A 13,862-nucleotide genomic window follows, 5' to 3' on the forward strand; every position below is an offset into this window, starting at 1 on the left:
TAGTGTGAGGTGGTATCTCATTGAGGTTTTGATTTGTATTTCCCTGATGCCAAATGATGTGGAACACTCTTTCATGTGTCTGTTGGCCATTTGGATGTCTTCTTTGCAGAAATGTCTGTTTATGTCTTCTGCCCATTTCTTGATTGGGTTATTTGTTCTTTGGGTGTTGAGTTTGATAAGTTCTTTATAGATTTTGGATACTAGCCCTTTATTTGATATGTCATTTGCAAACATCTTCTCCCATCCTGTCGGTTGTCTTTTGGTTTTGTTGACTGTTACCTTTGCTGTGCAAAAGCTTTTTATCTTGATGAAGTCCCAATAGTTCATTTTTGCCCTTGCTTCACTTGCCTTTGGCGATGTTTCTAGGAAGAAGTTGCTGCAGCTGAGGTCGACGAGGTTGCTGCCTGTGTTCTCCTCAAGGGTTTTGATGGGGATTCCTGTCTCACATTTCCTATCTTTCATCTATTTTGAGTCTATTTTTGTGTGTGGTGTAAGAAAATGGTCCAGTTTCATTCTTCTTCATGTGGCTGTCCAATTTTCCCAACACCATTTGTTGAAGAGACTGTCTTTTTTTCCATTGGACATTCTTTTCTGCTTTGTCAAAGATTAGTTGACCATAGAGTTGAGGGTCCATTACTGGGCTCTCTATTCTGTTCCATTGATCTATGTGTCTGTTTTTGTGCCAGTACCATACTGTCTTGATGATGACAGCTTTGTAATAGAGCTTGAAGTCCGGAATTGTGATGCCGCCGGCTTTGCTTTTCTTTTTCAACATTCCTCTGGCTATTTGGGGTCTTTTCTGGTTCCATACAAATTTTAGGATTATTTGTTCCATTTCTTTGAAAGAATTGCATTAAAATGTATATTGCTCTAGGTAGCATAGACATTTTCACAATATTTGTTCTTCCAATCCATGAGCATGGAACAAAAAAGTTTTTCCATTTCTTTGTGTCTTCCTCAATTTCTTTCATAAGTATTCTATAGTTTTCTGATTACAGATCCTTTGCCTCTTTGATTAGATTTATTCCTAGGTATCTTATGGTTTTGGGTGCAATTGTAAATGGGATCGACTCCTTAATTTCTCTTTCTTTTGTCTTGTTGTTGGTGTATAGAAATGCAACTGATTTCTGTGCACTGATTTTATAAATATATATATTCATATACAAAGTGTACGAGTCAGTGGTTTTTCACAGTCACAAAGTTGTACAACCATCACCACTATCTAATTCTAGAGCATTTTCATCACCACAAAAAGAAATTCCATACCTACTAGCAATCACTCCTCATTTCCCCCTTGCCCCAGCCCTGGAAATCACTAGTCTAGTTTAAAACTAAAAACATACTGAATAAAATTCCTAAATGGTATCCATTTCCAAAAGATACTGCATTCACTAGGACTAACAACTGGCTCTGGTAGGCAACCTTTCTCTTAAATCACCAATTGGCCAGGTTCTCCAAGTTTTATCTTAATCAGAATGCATCTAATTTTAAAGTTTTCCAGACAGACTGATTGGCTTAAAATGCAGTATTTTTTTGTATTTGCATATTCCTTGAAGGGCATATTTTCCTGAGTTTGGTCTTCCAAGCACATATTGAGAAGGTGGAGAATAATTAGATTTTTTTCTCTTTTTTTTCCATAGAATAGTGTAAAAAATGGAAGAACCTTAAAAAAATTTTTTTAGGTTAGCTGTTGGTTAATGGAACTTAAATGAATCATTAACATATGAAAGGATAGTAAATTAAAAATTTTCACTGTACAACAGAACCATGGGAGATAAGACTAGAAATAGGAGTTTGTAATATGTAGAGAATTCTGAAATCTAGGGTCTTTTTAATTAAAAAAAAAAAAACCCACACAACTTATTTTGGCTATGGAAAGCAAAAGAAGATTTTTGAGGCAGAGAAGGGTTAGCCATTACTATTTCTACTATTATTAACTAGACTTTGTAACAGACTAGATGATGGGAAAGGAAGAAGAGAATACCCAAAGATAACTCATATTTCAAAACTGGGATATTGGTGGTGCAATACCTAGAAATAGGGAAGTCAAGAGAAGGAAACAACTTAGGGAGAAAGATGAACTATGTTTCAGGCTTGTTGAGTTTCAAGGACCCAGTCGTGAGCTCAGAGATGTGGGCTTGGAGATACAGATTTGGGAGTCACCTCAATAGAGGTTGTACACAAAGTTGGGAATGAATGGCTCACTTGGGAAGAAGAGTATAGAGCTAGAAGAGAGCTGAAGATAGACCATGGTGATTGTTTACATTTATGAAAGTGAGAAGAGGAAGAGAAACCAACCAAGGCATAGGAGTGGTCAGAGACAGGAGAACTCGAACAGTATCATATCGCAAGAGCCAAAGGAGAGTGACTCATAAGTCAAGGAGGATGAAGATTGAGAGTAAGTCATTAAATGAATGTTTAGCAAACCCATGGCAAGATTTCAGAGAACAGTTTTTATAGTGTGCTGAGGTAGAGGGTCTGTTACAAGAGCAGAGATTCAGACAAGTTATCTTAAGTAAGAGGTAACCACACTTACCATGAGGATGGCTACCAAGGAATTGTGCTAGGCATCGGAATCCAGGAAGACTCATAGGACAGTGCTGTGATTAATGTAACATAGTCACTCTCCACATTTGTTTCTCTCTATAATTCTTGTCTTTACCAACTATCTGACTCCATCCTGCATCTGCATTTCTTCTGACTTCTATTTAAAATTTAGCTCCTAGATTCTGTTTCCTTTAAAATTCTTCATGCCATGACTTTTATGTCCCAAATTCTACCTCATGGCTATCTATATGATTTGCTTCAACTGTCAGTTTCCTGATTCAGTTTCCAAAGTTAAATTCGCAAGAGGTTCTAGTTTGCCCAGATCATCTTTTTGCATTAGGTCACACCTTGGGTTGTCGAATGGGTCAGAAGCCCACCTGTATTTTATTCACCTGTGGCCTGGGAGAGAGAGTAAAGCCACATGATAAATGTAGTCTTCCTTTTTTTTTTTAAGGTCTATTTACTTATTTTGAGAGAGAGAGAGTGAGAGAGAGCAAGTGCGAGCAAAAGCGGGAGGGGCAGAGGGAGAGGGAGAGAGAATCCGAGGCAGACTCTGTGCTGAGCACAGAGCCTGATGCAGGACTCCATCTCACTACACTGGGATCACGACCTGAGCTGAAAGCAAGAGTTGGACGCTTAACCAACTGCACCACCCAAGTGCCCCATGAATGTAGTCTTGACCTTTAGCATGGACTGCGCGAATGACAGCAACTTGGTTTAAAAAATCCAGGTGTGCAAAGAATAGTGCATAGCCTTCTCTGTAACACTGTTTAATATTGATTTTGAGTCCCCATTCCTATAGGCTGGAGAGAAATCCAACTTGTAATCTTTGAGGAGAGGCATCCATGCTGATTACTGCTGAAAGTACGTTACCAAATCTGGACAAAATGGTGTATGAAGGACATATTGAAATATCTCTATAACCCGCTCCCCCCAAACACATAGAAATGTTGGATAAAGTGTCAAAAACAATTTAAGCTTTGGTTTTCAAATGGTAGAATAAAAATAGTGGTTTTATTTCCTCTGCTCTCAGAAACTTATCCTTCTTTAACTCAAAACTACAAGGAGAATGGAAACTAGACAAACTCTACTTGCAATATAACTAGAGACATCTGTAAGCCTGGATTACAACCCTATGAAGGACTGCCATATCAATATAGTGAAAGTCAAACAGGAATGTGATAATGGATGCTTAGGGATGCAGATTTTATACAAAGCAAGAGTGACATAGCCCTCCAGAGAAAGTGCCCCAAGACCCGCAAGCACTTGTACAGAACAACAAGAACAGGCAAGCAGGCTAAAGCAGGAACTTTCAGGTACCCATTTGTCACCAAGATTTGAGACACAGGGAAAGTGAAATTGAACAAGGACAAACAAACCATATTTGTGGAAAGCAGTTTGTTGGTGAGGAAGAGTGGAGGAGACGGACTACATTGTAAGCAACCCTGCAATGCTGATCATGGGGAAAAGTAAGGGCTATAAGAACTCATATGCACATTGTTTCATAAAAAAAATAGCCTCAAATATGGCCCTGTCTCCACCCTCTTGCAAATTTCTTATAAATAACTAATTCAGGAAAAATTCACTTCAAAGATGTTTAAAGAAACAAAAAATAAACAGCATCTATAAAAAAGAAGAAGAAAATGTCCAGAGCAAAGCACAGAGGGCTAAAAAATGCAGTTAGAAAATAAGGAAAGGAAATTAAGAGGAAAGGAGGCTAAGAAGCTCTGATATTTGGGGCGCCTGGGTGGCTCAGTCGTTGGGCGTCTGCCTTCGGCTCAGGTCATGATCCCAGGGTCCTGGGATCGAGCCCCGCATCGAGCCCCGCATCGGGCTCTCTGCTCGGCGGGAAGCCTGCTTCTCCCTCTCCCTCTCCCCCTGCTTGTGTTTCCTCTCTCGCTGTGTCTTTCTCTGTTGAATAAATAAATAAAATCTTTAAAAAAAAAGGCTCTGATATTTGTCTGATGGGAGTTACAGAAAAAGAGACTGGAGAGAATGGTGGAGAGGTAATATTCAAAAAGAAAATGGGGGGCGCCTGGGTGGCTCAGTCATTAGGCATCTGCTTTTGGCTCAGGTCATGATTCCAGGGATTTTTTTATAAAAAAAAAAAAGAGAGAGAGAGAGAGAAAATGGCTATTAGATCCAAGCAGGCAAGATCCAGGTTTGGGGAGATCAGGTGTCAGGGATAGAGAACACAGGTAGTGTGCAAGACTAGGGAACCAAGATCTATAGACACAAGCCAAAGAACTTGGACAGAAAGTGATGAAAATCTAGGTATGGGAAGAGAGCAATGGAAATAGTCATCAGTGAGAATGGAATTTGATGATGAGTCAAATAATTTTCAGTCATGTTCCCCTGTCTAGGATAGATGTGAATATGAGCAGAACTAAGTCTATAGATAGAGGCAAATACAAACTTCTACCTGGGAATGGGGGGCTAAGAATGAGAAATAAAGCAGTGGTGGATACTCAAATTTTCAAGGGGGATGTACAGCAGATGGAGAGAACTCTGGTCTTAGAATTCTTTGGATTCCCTTGATTCTATCACTAATTTGAGTATCAGAACAAGTTCTGAGTTCTAGTTTCCCTTTCAAGAGTATGAGATGTAACCAGTCCTCAGGGATTCTGCCTCAGAATATGTCTTCTGTCTATATTTAACTTTTTCATTCTTCAGAGGACCTAATATACAAGTTGAGAAATAGTATATGTACATTTAATATTTCTCCCCCCATTTTAATCTTCCTCACTTTTTGTCTGCCTAAGATATGATCTTTCTTTTTTTTTTTTTAAAGATTTTATTTATTTATTTGACAGAGACAGACACAGCAAGAGAGTGAACACAAGCAGGGGGAGTGGGAGAGGGAGAAGCAGGCTTCCCGCAGAACAGGGAACCCAATGTGGGGCCCGATCCCAGAACCCTGGGATCATGACCTGAGCCGAAGGCAGATTCTTAATGACTGAGCCACCAAGGTGCCCCTAAGATATGATCTTTCAAGTCCCATCTTAGAGATCTTAAATGTTTCTCTTGACCATACACCCTACTCAAATGTCAAGGAACTATCTATTATGCTCCCCTAAAACATTCTTATCTCCGTCATACAAATTATCCTCCTACTTTGAGGAGGTCTCATCTCAGTCCCCATTTTTATGCTCCTGGGTCACAGCCTTTCAGCTTTAGCATTTATTTAGGAAAGGGTATGAATACACAGAGCTGGCCATGGTATATACTGGGAGCAATGGGTGTTTGCATTTGAAAATCTGGGTGGGCAAGGTCATTTTAGGAATTTTGGTAGAAAACCTTGTAGAAAGCAGAGCCCAGAATCCTGAAATCTGAGCAGTCAATAGTTATAACTAGGTCCTCCACACAGTTAAGTCAGACAAGCCCCACTGGGCCCCTGAGACTCCAGGAATTCAATTCTGGTAAGGGTATGGCCTGTGATATAAAACTGTAGCACCTCCTTGCTGATTCCAGAGCACAGACAGGCACAACCCATAGCTGGTGCTCAGATGAGATAGGATAAATGTGAGTGGAATGGGACAGAAAGGCAGTACCACCCCAGACCTGGACAATGGAGGGGCTCTTTCCTGGGCCTGTGCTTTGAGGCTTCTAGTCTGAGCCTCTTCCAGCTATGTTCCTCTTTATAAGACAAAGAATCCATGAGACTAAGGAGCTTACACTCTCTCCTACTTTGAATCACATGCCATGTAGTCAGGGCTCTAAAATTCTCTGCCCAAAAGATTCTGAGCCCACTGCTAGGGCCTCTGTAGCTCCCAGCTGTGTGCCCAAGGGGTAGCTGTGTGCAGGTGTGTGTGTGTGTATGTGTGTGTATGTGTGTGTGTGTGTGTGTATGAAGCTTGGTTGTGTGGGCTGGGTTTTCCACACACATGATTATGAGGTATATGGGACAGGGTAAGGAGTCTGGGGAGTGAAAAGAACGGGCTAGGGGCTTCTAGTTGTACTTTAACCTGACCCAAAAATGTTAGTGGAGACTCAGATGTGAGAGGCTTATAGGCAGAGGCTCTCTCTATTTTATTCATTTTATTTTATTTATTTATTTTTTTAAAGATTTTATTTATTTGACAGAGAGAGAGAGAAATGGGGGGAAAGAGCAAGCACAAGCAGGGGGAATTACAGGCAGGGGAGAAGCAGGCTCCCCGCTCAGCAAGAAGCCTGATGTGGGGCTCGATCCCAGGACTCTGGGATCATGACCTGAGCAGCCACTTAACTGACTCAAGCAGCCACTTAACTGACTCAGCCACCCAGGCACCACTATTTTATTCATTTCAATGCCCCAGCAAGTATGGGCATTAGAACAGAGCTGGCATTATTGAATGCTTACTTCATCAGACTCTTAGGTATTGAGATCAAAGCCACTTCTGGTGGCTACACATCAAACAGTAGCCATAATACAGCATTATTCAAAGCAGGATACTGTTCAGTATAAAAATTTTGGCTCTGGAGTCAGATATGGCTTCAATTTTTTTAAATTGTAAAATTTACATAAAATTAACCATTTTAAAGTGTACAATTCAGTGACTGCTATTTAGCACATTCACAATATTACGTAACCATCACCTCTATTTAGTTCCAAAATATTTTTATGACCCCAAAAGAAACCCCATACCTGTTAACCAGTCACTCCCCATTTCTCCCTCCCTCCAGCCTTTGGCAACAACTAATTTGCTTTTTGTCTCTATGTATTTACCTTTTCTGGATATTCATACAAATGAAATAATATAATATGTGACTTTTGTGCCTGGCTTCTTTCACTTAGCATAATGTTTTTGAGGTTCATCTATGTTGTAGCATGTATCAGTACTTCATTCCTTTCTGTGATGGAATAATCTTTCATTTCATGGATATGACACATTTCGTTTATCCATTCATTGGCTGATGAACATTTAAGTTGTTTCTACCTGAGACAAATGTGAATGGTGCTGCTATTAATATCCGTGAACAAGTTTTTGTTTGAATACCTGTTTTTTAATTCTTTTGGGTATATGCCTGTTGTGGAATAGTTGGCCATATGTTAATTCTAAGTTTAACGTTTTGAGGAACTGACAAACTGTTTTCCACAGCGGCTGTACCATCTTATATTCTCAACAGCAGTGTATGAGGGTTCCAATTTCTCCACATCCCCACCAATATTTGTTATTTTCTATTAAAAAAATTATAGCAATCCTAGTAGGTGTGAACCAATCATTGTGGTTTTTATGTGCATTTCTTTAATGATGTTGAGCACCTTTCATATGCTTGTTGGCCATCTGTCAGTCTTCTTTTGGAGAATGTCTATTCAAGTCCTTTGCTCATTTTTTTAAGTTAAGTGTTTGTGCTTTTGCTGTTGAGTTGTTAGAGTTCTTGATATATCCTGGATATTTGACCTTTATCAGGTATAGGCTTTACAAATATTTTTCTCCAGTCTTTGAGTTGCCTTTTCATTCTCTTGTGGAAAAAAACCCTAAAATTAGTTTATTTTCTTGCAATAACTTTATCTGGCTTTAGTATCAGGATAATGCTGGCCTTACAGAATGAGTTAGGAAGTGTTCCCTCCTGTATTATTTTCTGAAAGAGTTTGAGGATTTTAATTCTTTAAATGTTTCGCAGAATTGACCAGTAAAATCATCTGGTCCTAGGCTTTTCTTTATTGGTAGGTTATTGATTACTAATCTCTTGTTATAGGTCTATTCAGATTTACTATTTTTCTTGAGTCAGTTTTGGTAGTTTATATGTTTTTAGGAATTTTTCCATTTCATCTGGGTTATCCAACTTGTTGCCATACAATTGTTTATAGTGTTTTCTTATAATCCTTTTTTAGTTCTAAAGCCTGTAGTAATGTCTCCACTTTCATTTCTGATTTTAATTATTTCAGTCTTCTCTCTTTCCTTTTTAAAATGATTAGCTTGTTCAAGGTTTGTCAATTTTGTGGATATTTTTCAAAGAATCAACTTTTGGTTTCATTAATTTTTCTCTATTCTCTATTTCATTTATCTCCACTCTAATCTTTTTGTTCTTCTTTCTGCTAGCTTTGGATTTAGCTTGCTCTTTTTTTTTTTTTTTTAGCTTTTTAATGTAGAAAGTTAGGTCATTGATTCATGGTCTTTGTTTTTTAAATGTAGGTGTTTATCACTATAAATTTAACTGTGAGTACTGCTTTCATCACATGCCATAAGTTTTTGTCTTAATATTTGCCATACTATTTTGTCTAATATTCGTATAGCCACTCCTTCTCTCTTTTGGTAACTATTTGTATGGGATATATTTTCTCATCCTTTATACTTTTAATCTATTTGTATCTTTGCATCTAAAGTGAGTCTCCTGCAGACAGCATATAGTTAGATCATGTTTCTTTTATTCATTCTCCCAAGTTCTGTCTCTTACTCAGAGTTTAAGACATTTGCATATAAAGTGATGACTGATTATGGAAAGACTCATTTTACCATTTTGCTATTCAATTCCACATATGGTATCTTTTTTGTTTCTAAACTCTGTATTACTGCATTCAAACTGATTTTTTCCTAGTGAGCCATTTTGGTTCCCTTTTCATTTCTTTTTCTATGTGTTATTTAGTATTTTTTCTTAGAGATTACCCAGGGGGTTACAATTAAGTATCTGAACTTCCTAACAATCAAGTGTGGATTGATACCAACTTAGTTTCAATAGTATAGAGAAACTCTATTCCTTGTCAGCTCCATTTTCCCCTAATTTTGTTATTGTCACAAATTACATCTTTATATATTGTGTGCCCATTAACATATGCTTATAATTATTGTATATTTTTCTTTTAAATCATATGGAAAAAAAAGAGGAGTTAAAAATCAAAACCTGCAACAATATTGGCTTTTATATTTACCTATGTAGCTACCATCACCTTTTTTTTTTATTTCTTCATATGGTTTTGAATTACTTTTCAGTGTCCTTTTATTACAGCCTGAAGGACTCCCTTTAGTGTTTCTTGTAGAGCAGGACTACTAGTGTTGACCTTCATCAGCTTTTGTTTATTTGGGAATGTCTTAACTCCTCTTTCAGTTTTGAAGGATAGTTTTGATGGACATAGTAATCTTAGTTGACAGGTTTTTTTTCTTTCTATACTTTAAATATGTCATTCCATTGCCTTCTGGCCTCCATGTTTTCTGAGGAGAAATCAGCTATAAATTTTATTGAGGATCTCTTGTACATAATGTATTGCTTCTCTCTTGCTGCTTTCAAGATTCTCTTTGTCATTTGACCATTTGACTATAATGTGTTTTGGTGTGGATCTCTTTGAATTTATCCTGCTTGGAGTTTGTTTAATTTCTTGGATGTATAGACTCCCATTATGCATATGTTGGTATTCTTGATAGTTTCTCACAGGTCTTTTAGGCTCTGTTAATTTTTGTTTATTCTTTTCTCTTTATGCTCCTCAGTGAATTTTTTTATTTCAGTTATTGTACTTTTCATTTCCAAATTTTCTATTTGGTTCTTTTTCATAATTTCTATCTCTTTATTGATATTCTTTATTTGGTGAGATATTGTACCCCTGTCTTTCTTTTTTTTTTTTTTAAAGATTTTATTTATTTATTTGACAGAGAGAGAGACAGCGAGAGCAGGAACACAACCAGGGGGAGTGGGAGAGGGAGAAGAAGGCCTCCCGCCGAACAGGGAGCCCGATGTGGGACTCGATCCCAGGACCCTGGGATCATGACCTAAGCTGAAGGCAGACACTTAACGACTGAGCCACCCAGGCACCCTGTACCCCTGTCTTTCTTAATTCTTTGTCTGTTTAAGCATAGTTAATACAGATGGTTTAAAGTCTTTGTCTAGTTTGTCCCTGGGTTCCCGTAGGGACAATATCTATTATTTTTTTTTCTGTGAATGGGTCATACTCTCTTGTTTCTTTGCATGCCTTTTTTGTTTAAAGTTGGATATTTTGAATATTTTAATGTGGCAACTCTGGAAATCAGATTTTCCTTTTTCCTGGTATTTGTTGTTGCTTATTGGGGGTTGTTTTTTGTTAAGTAACTTTTCTTTTTTTTTTTTAAGATTTTATTTATTTATTTGAGAGAGAGAGAGAGCACAAGTGGGGTGAGGGGCAGAGGGAGAAGCAGACTCCCCGCTGAGATGGGAGCCCAATGCGGTACTCAATCCCAAGACTCTGGGATCATGACCTAAACTGAAGGCAGATGCTTAACCAACTGAGCCACCCAGGCACCCCACTTAGTAATTTTTCTAAACTATTTTTTTAAAGTGTGTTATCTTTGTCACGTGTGTTCCATTAGATTAGTGGTCAGCTAGAGGTTTGACAGAGTTTCCTTAAATGCTTGGAGCCAAAAAAAGAATTTAAAAAAAGAAAAAGAAAAAGTACTTTTTTAATCTTTTCTAATTGGCTCTGTGTTAGGGCACTCCTTGAACACTTAGCCAGGCCACTTACAACTCTGCCTTGGCCTTTACTTCCTGCTCACGTGCAGCCTGAAGGTCAGTAAGAGGTGAAAATTAGGGTCTTCTCAGGCCTTTTATAAGCAGGTATCCAGACCTGGGCATGCACATGGGCTTCTTGATTCCCCACCATACATGGGAGCTTTTAAAAGCCCTCATTTCCCATGTATCTTATTTTCCAACTTCTTCCTCCCTAGGCTTTTTGGTCTATTTCTTATCCTGACTATCCTCTCTTCCCATAGGCTTCTGTCTCCAATCCTTTGCCTTTAAATACTTTCAGCAAAAGCATCCCAGGAAGCTGCCTCAGGCCTGGGAACTCTGAGTTGGGCAAAAGAAAGGCAAGCCCCTGTTCTGGTCCTCAAGGGAGCCAACAGACAGAATGGAACACACAACCACAGTTCTTTGAGAATAAGGTCCATACTCCCTCTGGCACTAGCAACCTGCACCAAGTGTGCAGCTGCCATCTTCATTGCTGTCAACAATTTAGGGAGTGAAGAATGGTAGGTGAATGATTTAAAATGCTACAGTACACTCTTACTACCATGTGGCAGCTTCTTCTTTAAGTTTTCCCTTGGTTATAAGTTTTTGACTAGATCCCAAAGTTCTGCAAAAGTTCATTCTGACAGTTTTGCAAGTTTAATACTTGTTTTCTGGAGTTCTCCCTGACGTTCCCTACTCTGCCCTTTTTAGTGACATCAGTCCTGGATTCAATTTTTTCAATCGTCTGTATTTAGCACTTAAAATTAAAATTTAGTGATTAAGCATATTTAGTTTAGGTGAGGAAATAAAATCTATCTAGCAGCTGCTAAAGGCCCATTTCAATGTTACTCTATATAAAGTATGCAGTGGTTACCATTTCAATCAATAGGAAGGGCTGGGCTCCTTTTTCAGTTTAATCCTTTTCCTGACCACTCCTGTTTCACTGATTGATGTTCTTAAAAAAAAAAAAGATTTTATTTATTTATTTGACAGAGAGAGCGAGAGAGCATAAGCAGGGGGAGCAGCAGAGGGAGAGAGAAGCAGGCTCCCTGCTAAGCAGGGAGCTCAATGTGGGGCTCAATCCCAGGACGCTAGGATCATGACCTGAGCCAAAGGCAGATGCTTCACAGACTGAGCCACCCAGTGCCCTTCATTGATCGATGTTCTTAAAGTCCTGTCTGGAGCCTCTGTCAGCTTCCAAAACCAAAATCCCAAAAATGTTCAGAACTACAGAGAAAGAAAGAATTTTTCTCCTGGGTACTTGTCTCAAAATGAGGGGTGGGAAATACTAGGTAATTATAGCACCTGCTTAGTTCACTGAGTTTGGACTTGGACACCTGAGTCTATCTAGAATAAATAAGAGCAGATTTGCTAGCTCAAGATAACTGCTTGATAGTAAAAAGTCTGGATTATGGAAATCACTCAGAATCTAAGTCCTAATTGGCCCATTGGAAAAGAATCTTGCCTAACCTTCTCTCCTCTTTTTCTTCTCTCTCTCTTTCTTATTTCTGTTTGTTTTTTACAACTTCTTCTTGGGTAGCCCTGTACGTAGACAAAGGTGGTCATGTAAGTGATATGATTAGGGCAGAGTCAGGAAAGCAACATCTAAAAGAAATTTTGTATACTCAAGCCTGATATTCTGTGATTTTAAATGTATTACTTGGGATTGGAGGGGAAGATCACAGAGTAGGAAGATCCTGAGTTCACTTCCTCCCATGGACACACCAAGCCTGCAAGCACATATAGAGCAACTGTCTCAGAGAATGACCTGGAGACTAGTAGAACAGCTCTTTCACAGCCAAAGATATAAGGAAAAAGCCACATTGAGAAAGGCAGGGGGGGCAGTGATGCAGGCTGGTTGGAAACCAAACCTTGGTGTGGTGACCCATAAGGAAGAAGGATATCACAGGCACCAAGGTCCTCCCTGAGAAGTGAGGGGTTCAAGCCCCACATCAGGCACTCTCTGCCTGGGGATCTGCACTGGGGAGATGAGTCCCTATAGTATCTGGCTTTGAAAATCAGTGGGGCTTAAATCTGGGATTGCTGGAGGGCTATAGGAAACCAAAACTCCACTCTTAAAAGGCCCACACAATCTCTCTTGCTCCCAGACCCAGCACAGAGATAGTCATTTGAAAATCATCTGGAATATAGGTGAAGGATATTTATTAACTAATTTGAGATGTGTGCTCTCAGGGCAAGGATCTGTAGGAACCTACTCCAGGAACCTAAGTATGGCAGACACCATTTTTCTTGTACTCCTTCAGCATAGTTGGATTGATGCTGGCACGTGCCAGTTCTAACACTCTCCATCCACCTTGCTGGCACTGATTATCCAGCCCCAGCGTTCCCCTGCAGGCCCACCATACCCACACCAGGTGGGCAGCTTTAGCTGGGACCAGTGCCTTGGAAAGTGACTCCTGGGGGTGCCTGGGTGCCTCAGTCAGTTAAGCGTCTGCCTTCAGCCTGGGTTGGGATCCCAGGGTCCTGGGATTGAGCCCCATATCAGGCTCCCTACTCAGCAGGGAGTCTGCTTCTCCCTTTCCCTCTGCCCCTCCCCACCGCTTGTGCTTTCTTGTGTGCTTTCTCTCTCAGATAAATAAATAAAATCTTTAAAAAGAGAGAGAGAGAGAGAGGAAAAAGAAAAGAAAAGAAAAGTGACTCCTGTCCTGGGGGGCAAGGGGGCGAGCCCCACCCACCAGCACACCTGAAATGGTCACAGCCAGGCCTTGCAGCCAGCTACACCAGGAGCCAGCCCCACTCATCAGCATGCTCACAGCAGCTGCAGCCCACACAGGAGACGCCCTGGAGTGCCTGGTTCTGGTGACCAAGAACAGGAAATGTAGCTGACCACAGAGAATCAGACAAAATGAGAAGACAAAGAAATATGTTCCAATAAAAGAATAAGAAAAAAACTCAGAAAGAGA

The sequence above is a fragment of the Leptonychotes weddellii genome, chromosome 9 (genome assembly GCF_054177405.1).
Source record: "Leptonychotes weddellii isolate Sample4059 chromosome 9, ASM5417740v2, whole genome shotgun sequence".
Classification (NCBI taxonomy): domain Eukaryota; kingdom Metazoa; phylum Chordata; class Mammalia; order Carnivora; family Phocidae; genus Leptonychotes; species Leptonychotes weddellii.